General features: G+C 47.1%; 1 pseudogene; it reads left to right on the forward strand.

The window, feature by feature from the left end:
* Nucleotides 1-28: 28 nt before the first annotated feature.
* Nucleotides 29-7,722, forward strand: LOC117962592 (colorectal mutant cancer protein-like; annotated as a pseudogene).
* Nucleotides 7,723-13,661: the final 5,939 nt, after the last annotated feature.

Here is a 13,661-nt window from a genome sequence, read left to right on the forward strand (position 1 = left end):
GTTTTGTTGCAAATGTTAAAGTTGAAACGCAGGGCAACTTCAGAATCAATAACCCCCTGTTTTTTCGCACTAGAATGTTCTTTAAACTTAAGTGTGTATAATATTTACGAGCAAGGGGTCATTGGTTTGTAATTCTTTTTATAATTGGTTGTATTCTGGTATTAAATACTGGTCTGTTATTAATCCCTCGTGCTTCCCGTTGTGAAAAGGCATATCACAGTGGAAAAAGCCAACTAAGGGGGGGAGGCATCAACAGCTAGGTAATGTGCCGGCTGTTATGAAACTGATCTGTGTTATATAACTCTGCAACCCTCATTTTTTTAAACAGTAAATCTCTCTGTAGACAATACTCCTTTGATAAACTGAATGAACTTGGAGAGAGACACAGACAGAGGGTGTGTGTGTGTGTGTGCAGCAGGTCCTGGGTTCATGTGTGCATGTGTTTGTGCTGGTCATAGGGAAGGGGGGTGCGGTCAGCTAGCTCAGTATCGGGCAGGAAGCCCTCCTTTATGAGGGCGGGGTGGAGGGAGGACTGATGGCACACAGCAGACAGCTTGGAACTATTCGACCAGAGCCGTGGAAGATACACTGCGACTTCTCAGCTGAACCTTCACTGGACTAACACCAGCGCTGGGGCAGAGCCTAGACGCTACTGGAGAAGAATTCCTAGAGCTCACAGAGAGACTACTGGAACAAGCTCCGGCTGCTGCCCTGGCAAAGCAGAACTGCAAGCTCTGGGAGTCTGCCATCCAGGGTCCCCCCATGGACTCTGCAGACGCAGGTGGGGAGAAGGGCGAGGCTGATCTGGAAGCCGCCTCGGGTGAGGTAAGTGAGAGGCCACAGGCTACAGTAACTCTTGATGCTGGGCCAGACTTTTTAGCCATTGCTTTAATTTACTTTTACTTTTTTGGAAAGGAGAAAAGCACCTGTTGATTTTACAAAACTGCAGCCAAACTGCTAATCAATACATTTCGAGGTTCCGTAAGCATTGATCCATTATCGTGGAATTGTCTACTTTAAAAAAACAATTCAGAATTGTAACACTGCAGTCTCTCTCTCTCTCTCTCTCTCTCTCTCTCTCTCTCTCTCTCTCTCTCTCTCTCTCTCTCTCTCTCTCTCTCTCTGATCCACCCCATAGAGTCTCAGTCATTGTTGTCTCAACAGGAGGTTTTTCCTGTTTCCTCCTTTTCCTCTTTCCAAAACACACACACGTTTCAGGAAACACAGACTGCCCCCTTCCTCCACAGAGCTGAGCGTGAGAGAGAGACTTCCCAAAACTGTCCCAAACCCAGCAAGTCCAGCAGTACACGTCTTGTAGTGTGTTTGTTACAGTGAGGTAAAAGCGTACCAAACTGTGCGACAGCACGGTGAATGCATCTTCAAACACATCCAAGCGTGGGACATCTAGTGCAGGCATGGGAACAGGCAGAACTGAGTGTATAGACAGTGTTAACTCTTTGCTTTCAATCTCCAGGGCTGCTTGGCAGTGCACAGAATAGGGGAGCCCCCAAAATGCAAGCAGGATCCCCGAGACGCAGGCAGTGACCCCCCTGGTCTGGACCTGCTTCAGTACGATCAGGATATTGACTCATTGCTGAGGATGGTCGCTGAGCTCAATGGGAAGATTGGGGGGCTACAGGGACCAGCCAGGTATGAGAAGGACCAGACCGACTGAGATCACAAGAGAGAGTGTCATCTCATGAAGGGTGCAGTGCGCAGTGCTGAAAGGGTTTCTGATGAAAATGTTGACGGTCCTTCTTGTAAAATATTATCAGTATTTAATAAAAAAAAGTAGTTCTTAAAGTATTTAACAATATTTAGGAAGCTTATGTCCCTACAGCTAGAATGGCAAACTACAGGAGAATCTATAGACACCTCGGAATTGTATTTTAACTTGGAAAAATGGCTTTTTCTTGTTTTTCGAATTCACTGCCAATGTTCTGTGCTGCAGTGCCAAAGAGGGTGATGCCATCCCCCTTAAAGAGATGCCCGGTGTTCAGAGCCCAGAGCCTCAGTGTAGCCCCCTAGAAGATGGAGGTCCACCAAGCAGCACAGAGACTCCAGGGCAAGGTAAGCAAGCATACAGTTCACAGTACAGACATGAATTCCATTCCGGTGAAACTACAGCGTTAAAGAAACGACTTGTTGTGTCTTTTCAGTGTGCTCCTCTAGGGGGCAGCGCTGACCTCTGTACGCTACACTGGTGGCTGTTTAGCTCCAGTGTATTCCACAAGGCGGTGGCTGTGTCTTTCCTCTATATTCCTCCAGGTGTCAGTGCTGTGCTGCGGGCTATTCCGTTCCTACAGTATAGCACATTGCTAGCTGTGTCATTCCTCTGTGTTCCACTAGGAGGCAGCACTGAGCTGTGGACGGAGGTGCAGAGGTTACTGGACGCCCTGGACAGCTCCATCAACAGCAGAAGGGCCAGGGCTGTCCCCTGCACGTTCCAGGACAGTGACAGTCACATCGAGCACCTCACAGCAGCCTGGGAAACCTGGGTCCACGTCACACAGGTGCGACGCATAACAGACTCAGCAGTGTGTCTAATAGCTTCAATTACAATGATACCAGGTGTGAACAGGGAATTGAAAAGGGATTTCCATATGCTGGTGCGGTCCAGTGCTTTACCTGCCCCAAGCATCTGTGCACACAGATCCCATTATGTATTAGAAATGGATCTAGAACCAAATAAATGAGATTTCAGATAAAGGTTAGGGGAGTCACAACTCGGCGGCCTATTGTAGATTTCTCTCGCCACTCACTTCCTGTGTTACAGGTAATAGGAACCCAAGCAGGAGTTCAGATGGGGGGTCCTAATATCCGGAGCACAGGAAGTGAAATTAAAGTGTTGTGTCAGAACGTTTCTGAAGTAAAAATAAAATAAAACCGACTTGAGAACTTCTGAAGCGAGATAAGAAGGTGCTACAGCATTGGTTATTCCGCATTTCAACCCTTCTGGTTTGGTTATTGGGGGAGGTGCTTGATGACATGGAAACGGAGTTGGGGATCCCCTCTGTCCCGGGGCTCCCCCCCGAGGAGCGCAGCTGCCTCCAGAGGGAAGTCCTCGCCTCCCGCCAGGGGAACCGCGACCTCCGCACGACCCTGCAGCAGCGGGAGCAGGAGATTCACAGGTCGAAGGTCATGCTGAGCAGCCTGCAGGAGGAGCGTGACAGACTCAAAAATAAGGTGTGTGAGTGAGTGTGCTTTAACTATGTGGAACTTTGCTTTAGATATTGTAAAAGCACCGCAGATTATAGGTTTAATCATGGCAAAGCATCTTACATTAAATTGCTGTAAAAATAAAATAAGTTACAATAAACTGCCTGCTCTCCGGTCCTCCCTGGCGTAGGTAATCTCTCTCCAGTGCAGCCTGCAGGCAGTGGGCAGTGTGCCCCTCCCTCCCAGTGGAATCATGAGCCCCCCTTGCCTGGCCTCACCCCCTTGCCCTGGCTCTCCTGTGCCCCTCCCTGCTCTTGCCCTGGCCAGCGGAGGTGAGAGACCCACTCCAGCCACACCCACAGTCCTTGTCTTTGAGAACGGAATTGAGCAGCTGCACAGGTGACTCTGTCTGTCTGTCTGTCTGTCTGTCTGATTAGCAAGGTCACAACTTTGATGACGTCACAGTGCCCTGTACCTTTCACGGGGAAGAGAACGTCCAGTGATTTCTGTGAGCCCGCGATTGGTTGCTTGTATCTCAGTGACGTCACTCCTGTTCATCTCGCTCAGGTGCATCGAGAGGCTGAGGTCTCGAAACGATCGTCTATCTGCAGCGCTGGAGAGAAGGAAGGGGGAGTCGGAGCGGCTCAGCATGTTACTGGGCAAACACGAGTCCAGCAACACAGCCCTGCAACTGGCTCTGAGATACAGGTATGCCATTGAACTGCACTGAACTGACTGCAGTGCCACACAGATAGCACTGCGATATTTACACCAGTGTAGCGAGATGCTGGCTCTCGGATACAGACAAAGAACTCCTTTATCATTCAAACAAGTACAGTAGAATCCCCCTTATCCAAACTGGAGGAGCGTCCCTAACATTTTACAACAGTATCAAGCTCCCTGTAATAGGGAAGAGGTGTAGGTTATCTGTAGGCTATGCTTATCTTTTGAGATGGTCTCAGATTTTGAATTCAAACTGGTTTGTATATTCCTAATGCTGTAAATCTGAGATCGACTCCACCTGCTGTTGCCGGTAGATCTGCCCCAGTGTTGTTAATGCCCTCGTCTGTCCTGTGATCAACAGTGAGGACTCTGTGGAAGCCTACAGCGAGCTGTGGTCTCTGTGTGAAGCCAGGAGCGCCGCCCTGCTGGAGACAAGAGGGGCTGCAGGTAAGAACTACACAGAGAACGTATGCAGTGTATTTTCTTGTGAATGTGATCTCTTGAAGGATTACCTACAGTACCTTTCCCATTAGATCTGTGTAAGATTGAACTGTCATTATTCTCTGTTAGACGGTCGTGCTTGTTTTCTTGTTCCAGAGCCGACTGCTTGCCCTGACTCTGCTGAGAGAAGCCCAGAGACCGGAGAGTCCTCTCACTCAGCAGCAGAGGGCGCCGTGGAGCAAACCCTTGCAGCACAGAGCGGGTGAGACTATGCAGAGACACCTGGACAGTAAAACGAATGCTTATTCTGCATGCTCATGCTGATCACAGTGTTTCAGTGGACAGTGTAGTCGGTGTGCAGGCGCTAACCCTGCTGTGCTGTTCTGTGGCAGGCGGGATCGTGACAGTGCGCTCCGGGAGAGAATCCTGCAGCTCAGGAAGGACCTGGAGGCCGTGCAGATTCCAGTCCTTGAGCCAGGCGCTGGGGAGACGGGGGGCAAGGACACAGACACCCTGCCTGGACACAGAGACCCGAAGCCAGGCAACACACCCAGCCCCAAGAGGGGGAAAACAGCCCTGCTCCAGGAGCTTGTCAACGTCAGGGTAGCACTCCCACTTTCTCAATGTCTGCTCTTAAATCATTTTCAATTGCTCAAGACTTTCGTTCTTCTGCTGAAAAAAAGATCAAGGTTTTGGGGCAGAGGTGCAGACAGACGGGCCATTAGGAACTGATTTCAATCTTAAGCTCAGTATTCGAATTCTCTCAGCTGGCCCGTCGTTGGTTCACAGTTTCGCTCCTGGGTCAGGGGACACACAGGTTCAGAGTGTGATGCTGTGCTGTGGGCTTGTCTGTGTGCAGGAGGAGATGGCCGAGCTGAGGGAAGAGATCAGGCTGGCGGAGAAGGAGAGGAGGAGTCTGGAGTGGACCCTGGCTGCTCACAAGACACAGGAAACAGCCAGCAGACTGATACTGGAGAGCCTCCGGGCAGAGCTGGAGGAAGAGGAGGCAGGGATACAGGTACGGAGCATCGGAGCTGAGGGGCAGGGAGGCAGGGGGGTAAGGCAGGGAGGCAGGGAGGCAGGGAGGCAGGCAGGCAGGCACAGAGCCACAGGGAGGGGTACTGTGGAGGCAGGGAGACAGACGTTTTCATTTTGTTTAGGTGCTGGAATTCAAATGCTGTTGTCGGAGCCTGCAGTGTTGTAGCCTTGCGCCCCCTCCTCTCTCACCCTCCTGTCTTTCACGCAGATCCCCCCAGAGTGGGCGGCTCCAGCAGCCCCTAGTGTGGGGGTCCCGGGACCCCAAAACGAGCCAATCCTGCAAGAGATTCAGGCAGCACTGGGACGGTAAGTGAGAAAATGTATATATTATGTATTCATGTGGGAATGTACACATTGAAGACATGATTTAATTGACTAGCAAGAGCAACCTCTTGCAAAATACTGTACATGAGTGCTTAGACATATACAGCTCTTTGTGAAAAGGATCCTTGTGTCTCACTCGCTAGTCTCACCTGCGCGGTATTTTTTACTTCGCAGGGAGCTGGCTCTGAGTAAGCGAGTGTCTGCTCTGCGCGGCTCTTTGGAGGTGGTTCTGACGGACAGCGCCACCCGCAGGAGACAGAGTGCAGAGATCACCGCCCAGCTGGCCAGGGAGCACAGGTACCTCCAGACCACCAGGGGTCACTAAAGCTGGTCCGAAACCTAGTTTCAGGATACTAGGTTTCGGGCCACTGCATGGCACATCAGGGGAGACTTGGGGATTTGATACAGCAAACTCAAACTAGGTCTCCCAGTGGTCTCCTGGAACCAGGTTTCAAGCCGCTGTTCCTGAAAAAGTGTCTTTGTGTGCCCTCAGCTTTATACTGACCGGGAAAGTGAAAGGCCTTATCAAGCAAAGTAATCAAAATTTAAAAAACAGGAAACAAGTTGTCTCACTCAAGCAGTAAGCTATCTCTCCGTTCCCTCTCCTCTTCTCATCCCCTCTCCTTTCTTTTTCTCCCCTCTCTCCTGGCAGTAGAGCGACAGCAGCCTACCAGAGCTCCCGGATGAAGTACCGTGAGCAGCTGTGCCGTCTGGAGCGTCAGATCGTGGTGATGTCACAGAGGCACAGCGCCCAGGTGGACTGCAGGGGGCGCTGCAGGCCCTGGAGTGGAGGCGAGCCGAGACCACACTCTGACTGCACCACAGACCCCGAGCACAGTGAAGAAAGATAACCAGGATCCTTTTTATTAGGGCTGTGCTGCTACTCGAATTGCCTTTAAGAAGTATTTAGTGGCAGGTATTCAATCAATCCATTCGTTAACGTGTTCACAACAGGAAAAGCTGTCCTTCCCTCACGTCTGCCTTTTCATCGTCTGTTTACGGACTCGGAACCCCAGTACGGCAGTGAAAATGTCAGCTCCCCAGATCAGAGGAAAATAATCTTCCAGACGGCTTTTGAAACACTAATTAACACTGCAGAAGTTAAGTGACATTGACTGGTATCCAGTTGTAAACGCGAGGGAAGGACAGCTTTTCCTGTTTTGAAATCAGCACGCCAATGAATGGATTTATTGAAGACCTGCCGATAAAGGCTTCTGAATTCAGAGTCCAGGTATCAGCACACCCATTCGTTTTATTGTGTTTCATCTCAGTAAGGGCAATGTAAATTGGATCTAGTGCGAAACCAAAGGTCTTACATTTTTTTCGTCCTTCATTAGATTTTCAGTACTTTTCTGTACAGGTTTGATTGTAATAAATAAATAACTCTAGAGTGCACTGCTGCAGGCTCCCCACAAGAGGGTGCTAGATTATAATTATTATTTTGTTTAATCAGAAACTACAATAGCTGCCATAGCTTCTACGAAGGAGAAAAAAGTATTTTTCTGCACAGATATCTTGTTTAATTTTACACTTCCAAAATAACTCCTTGGTGTCTGTTTGCTACATTTTAACACTTTGTAGATACTCGCTGCCACATATGAAATGTATTGATAATGCATTTATACAGCAAGACATTATGGCATTGTAATATAAGGTTTGTCAGGTTTACAGTTTGTTCGAAGGGTGTTTGGACTCCATGATCCTCTCCCTTAATGTGCATATTTGTAAAAAACTGAATTATGTATTGTTTTTATTAAGCACTGTAAGCTTTTCACATTAAACAGCTACTAAAAAAACCACGTACATAAATCACTGTCTGAATTGTGACAGCTGTAATCGTAGCCCCTTTTACAGTCAATGTCCGGATTCTTTCTGTTTTTTATATACATTCAATATTTTTATTACATTATTTATGTTATAAATCCCCAAATTCCTACTCTTATTTTAAAGGATTAAGTTAATCTAAACTGATACGGAATGATTATGTTTGCCAGCGATAACGAGGACAAGAGGGTTGGCTAATTAATGAAAATTTTGTAACTAACTAAACACATTAACGAACAAACTCACAAAGCAACAAACGTGATTGAATGCATTATCCGGGAGCCTGGGGCAGCTCTGCACGCAGCCCGGCACCATTTGTTTTCTGTTAGCAATCGCTGAGACACGTTGACTGTTGCTTTATCAAAACATCTCATTGGGATTCCTTTTGGAAAACCTATTGGAGTTTATCAGCAGACCTCCCCTCTCTTATTGAAATGACCCCCGAGCTGCAGGGCAGTGATTGTGGCCGGAGCCCTCCCTCTCCATGTGTCCATCGCTGCCCTCCGCTGATTGCTCTAAATCCTGAGGAAGACCACGGCGGGGGTCAAGTGTCAGGGTGTCGGGTCAAAGGACGCCCCGACAAGGTTGCTGTCCCCACATTTCACATCGCTAACAAACAGAAAGCTCATTAGGGGTTAAACCCTCCCTGACACGGCTGTGTACAATGTATACCCTTTGTGGAAATGTATATTGCATATGCAAAATGCAAGGATTATAATTATAGTTCATACTGTATTCTGCCAGTAGAATGCATGAACCAAAATAATGTAATATTCTGTATTATTCACCTTTTTCATACATTTTTTTTACAAAAATGATATTACAAATTATGTACAATGTGTTTTTTTTGCATTGGTAACATTGTATATGCAATCATTTGGTAACAGGGCTGCCAGTCTGTGCTGCAGCAGAGGTAAAGAGATCGGGATCCATGTGACTTTCATATTATTCCTTTGAAATGCAAAGCCTTTTTTAAGGAAATCCTACAGAAATGATCAGAACAGCACGGGAATTGATTCATTGCCTGGGACTGACTGCACAGAAACCCTTCGACTGCCTGCCTGCCTGCCTATCTGCCTGCCTGCCTGCCTATCTGCCTGCCTGCCTGCCTGCCTGCCTGCCTGCCTGCCTGCCTGCCTGTCTGCCTGCCTGCCTGTCTGCCTGCCTGCCTGTCTGCCTGTCTGTCTGCTTGCCTGCCTGCCTGCATGCCTGCCTGCCCGTCCGTCCGGAAGAAATGTACAAAGATCAATAGAAGCGAGTGAGAGATTGTTAAAACGTTTAGGCTTGCTCCATGTTCAGTGTGAAGCATTAGTCTGCTTGACTTAGTCTCTCATAGTTTTACAAGACAATATTTATCCCGTCAATGCTACAGGAAGCAGGGCGAATCTTTATTTCCCCTGGGAGAGACCCCCCCCCTCCCCCCTTTGCAGCCCAGCCGAGGGCCATGACCTCAGGGTGTAAGGTGAGCGCGTTTACTCTGCGGTTCTTTCTCATTGAAATGAGCGTCTCTGTTGTGTGTGAAGGGTGTGAAGAGATCAGTGCCTGGCCTGGCTGTTCCACGGGGCACTTTCTCTCCCCTGTGTCCCTCTCTGTGCGTCACTATCACAGATCTCTATCAGAGACAAGCAGGGCCGTGTCGCTGTGAAAGCAGAGGTCAGGAGAGGCCCTGATTTAGGGGGCTCCCTCACTCATGCTCACACACACACACACACACACCTCGTCTGTGAGGTCGCGGGAGAGGGCAGCTTGGTGCCGCAGCTCTTTCAACAACAACAAAACAAAAAACGCAGAAGCAATGCAGCAGTTTGGAGACAGTAGCTCCACAGCAGTGTTGCAGACTATCCAACTCACTTCTAGTGCACTCAGAAGGGTGTATAAAAGAAAGTCTTGCAGATTCTATTTAGTTTTCCCTTTCAGAAAAAGGGTCATGACCCCAAATCCCAAATTGTATAATTATTTGAGTGGACAGTGCATGTTGCTGTCCAAAATATGACATAGCATTTCTGATGTGTACTGCTGCATCAGTACATCACAACTGAAGTATACCCAGGAAAGAAGGGCATTTTGGGGGAACTTTTTGGGAACTTATGCCCTGGTAACAAGGCAGAGGCTGGGCGCGAACCAGCGATCCCGCACCCAGATAGCATCTTGCAAAACCACTGCAAAAGAGCCGGACTCGTCGGCATTCGTGGTTCTAGAGCTTCTAACCTTAATCTCAACGACAGGGGACAGAATCCAAATCTGCAGTGCATCCCACAAACTCCTTCCACCTTCTTTTCACTGGGTCTCAGATGTTTAACTAGGTTCATTTGAGGAAGTATGTAATAACAATCAGAAACGATGGGCCCACATGGCTAGCTGACGCAGATGCTTCCCTATCTCAGGTGGCGGTGGGGAAGCTCTCTCATTAGAGTTCTGTTTGTTCTGCTCTTCTATTTTTCTGCTTATTAAATGACCCTCCATCTCTCATGAAGCCCTCTGTCACCCAGCAGATGGTTTTCCCTCCACATCATTCACCCTCCTGTTTATTTTTCTCGACCTGTCAGGTCCAGCAAGGTCAGAAGTCAGCCGGGTCCCACTGAATCGACCGCTCCGGGGGGGTCTGAGGTCATGAAGGCTAATGGTCTTCATTTGAGGTCGCTTGCTGCTCTTTTAACAGCTAAACTGCAGTTAAAGTTTCAACTTGTTTCCAAGGCTTCACATTCCTGCACACCTGAAATCACTCAAGTCCCAGAGATGACACAGCCAGCGCTGCGGGGCTGTCTGCAGCAGAGAGCTTCACAATCGTTTACGATCGCTAGCGGAACTGCGTGACCTGGGCGAGCCTGGAGTTATCGGATCAGAACACCTCAGTGCACACTCACATTTCTCTCTCTCTCTCATTCTCACTGCCTGTATCCATTACATATAGGTCAACCCCAATCAATATAATCCTAATAGGCCAAATGCAAACGTGCATTCATTGAAATGTGTGATTTAAAGGCGGAGAAACAGTGTAACAAATACAAATGACTCCTTGTCTGTCCTGCCTTACATTACCAGCACATGCATGTTTTCAGTGTATAGCAAGGCTTTCATGAAGAGTCTGCTTGTCTTGCTATTGAATGAGAGTTCTCAAAGCTTCCATTGAAGTTAATTATTAGATGTCTGAATTTTGATATGTACTATTTATTTGACCTTTTATGAACTCTCATTTATATCTATATGAATGCTGGCAATGCACAAATAAAACACCACAAGCTTTGTATCTGAATATACTTACATGTCCAGCACTTACTGCAAAGCAATTACCATAAAAATGATCCTGTACATAATAGCCACAGTGAGGTTAATAATCATTACAATAACCCTGATTTTATCAATTCTGGTTTAACCCCCAGGTCCGCACCCCTGAATAACGCTGGCTCGTTACGCCAGGCTCAGACTGGGAGGCAGGTGGGGGTAACATTTCACAATCTCCAGTTTACAGAAAACAGCTGCTGGGAGAGTCAGGGTCAGGTTTCAGAGCTCTCAGGTCAGCCACAGCGATGATACCACAACAAAGACAGCCAATCTAACTGTGGAGCCAGCAGGCAAAGACAGGAACGAGCAAGCACAGAGTTATCACAGCTAGCATCTCCCCAGCAGCCCAGGCCTAGGATTTTTTATTTTTATAAATACTTAAATACTACCATTACTACCAAAGTTTACCATAGTAAAAGTATAGCAAAGTGATGAGGTAAACTTACACTCACTAGCTAATCACCCTGTGTGTATATATATATATATATATATATATATATATGGCTTGGAGTTCAGTATACAATCTCAATGGATATGCACACTAATAGATAAGGTGAGTTCCAAAACCTACTCATTTTTTGATTGCTGAACAATATACACTTATTGACAGATAGATAACGAAGAGGATTGTGTGCATCGGTGCTCACTGCAGTATCAACATAGTGTGAAAATCGACTTTTGAATGACTGACTGCTACAGCTAAGACTGCTAATAATAATAATAATAATATATCATAGCGTTAGCCATTGAATTGCCATTTTATGTACTGCAGCTGGGTGAGTGTGTGAAATAAAGTCCTGCTTTAATCGGAAGAAAATGACAAAACAACCCAAATAAATAACTACATAATAATGTTCTTTTCTTGTGGTGATGCGTGTGTAAGTGAGTGTGGTTGCGTGCTACGGTGGTACTGAAGAAGGCACGCCGCTTCTGTGTGTCTTTGTGAAGGGGGGGGTGTTTGCTGCTCTAAACCAGGACCCCCTTGGAAAAGGAGACTCAGCTCAGTGATTCCCAGTGGAGAGCGACTGCATTCCTGAGCGGAGATCAAACAGCACCCCTGGCTGTGCAGCAAAGTTTAAAAAAACAAACACTCCAGCCCTGCTCTCCTCTCACACCCAGGACCAGTCTCCCAGCCTGGCACTCTGCAGGGCCATGTGGAACCATGTGGAAGACATTACACCCCCTAAACCCCACAGAGAGAGCTGTGAGAGCCCAACGCAGGGTGAGCGATATGTGTTCTGTCTGGATACTCATTATTATAAATCACTGTTACAGATTTCCAGTGTATCCTCTTAAACACTGAATAGTGCTGAATTTAGAAATGCTAGATATTCAAACTGATTTAGGCATTATATTATATTGTGTATAGATGTCTTCTCGGGCAGAGAACATGTGACATACGACAAGTTTAATAGCCCTTCCTGAGTACAATCTTGGTTTAGTTTTTGTGTGATTTATGATAAGTGGTGTGTGGGATAAGGGCTCGTATTCACACTATTGTTCCCGAAGGGGGCTTCATTGTTGGATTTCTGACCACAAACTGTTGTAAACAGGCTCTGTGTGGGTCTCTAGCCCTCTGCCTGTCTCTGTCTTGCTTTGTGCTGTTTCTGCGGGAGGAGGGTGGGTTGGGGGTTGTGCTGTTCCTCAGAGAGGAGGGGGCGGGGTTATCTTCCTGCCCTGGCCCATCCCCCCTCAGCCCTGCAGAGCAGTGCTCTGCTCCCCTCAGCGCCCCTCTCACGCCACACTGAGCTCCTTTCTCGTTTTATGCCCCAACACCCAGGAACTCTGAGCCAGTCCTGGTTCCCAGAAGAGGTTTGTTCCTCTCAGGAAATGTTGGCTTTCTTTCACACACTGTCACCAGGGATACCCCGTCTAGGGACAGACTTACACTGCAAAGCTATTTCCAGAGAGGGAAATAAGACTCCTATTGCATAGCTGTTTCACCCGTACCAGGTTTTACTAGGAGCTTGATTAGCCATGGTGTGTATAGGTAACAAGCTCAGGTGAGTTTTTTTCAGCTCATAGTAAATCCAGGAAAGACAGACTGGTATGTAGCATTAAAGATATATTATTCTATAAGCTATCACTCTAAATAATCTGCATTTAAAGCACATGATCGCCATTCACAATCACATTTTCAAATTGTGATGATTGCGTGAATAGCTTTACATACCTGCCTTTGTATCTCTTGTTTTAACTGGAGCAGGAAACTAGCAAAAAGCATACTCAACGTACATATGAAATAGAAGCTCAAATGGCAGCCTAATGATAGACACACACACATGCCTGTCTATTGACTGCTTCTTAACATGTAGCTAAGCTTCAGCAGACGGTTAATTGCATCTATTCAATACCATGCCACGCAAAGTAAAGCCTTGCCATGTCTTCTTGTGTTTGTGTAATACACACTCTATCTGAGACGCGCACTCTGAATATAGCACCGCAGATGCATTGCCTTCAGATCTGCTGTGCTGTTCACAGCACAATCACATTAGGTGCTTGGCTGATCGTTCATGGGGTCCTAATAGGTCTGCCAAGCTTTCCACTCCAGTAATAATTGCATTGATTTCCCAGGCATTGACTTGAAAGCTTTATCTTTATGGAATAAATGGTGGTGCGCTGGTTAAAAATGCACTTGTGAAATAAAGGCCTAGCGCTTGTAAAGACAAGTTGTAAACGACTATTTTTATTTGCAACGTGCCTGCACTCGATTGCTTTTAGACATGCAAGCAAAGATCCAGCAGCACCCCTCTATCGATGCGTTTGGTTTCCTAACTGAAGCTCAAAGGTAAACCTTAAAATAGGAATTTGCTTACCTCTTATGAGCTCTTGTAACATTTTTAAACAGTAGAGATTTTCCCCTGATGTTA

Source organism: Acipenser ruthenus, chromosome 49 (assembly GCF_902713425.1).
Source record: "Acipenser ruthenus chromosome 49, fAciRut3.2 maternal haplotype, whole genome shotgun sequence".
NCBI classification, from domain to species: Eukaryota; Metazoa; Chordata; class Actinopteri; order Acipenseriformes; family Acipenseridae; genus Acipenser; species Acipenser ruthenus.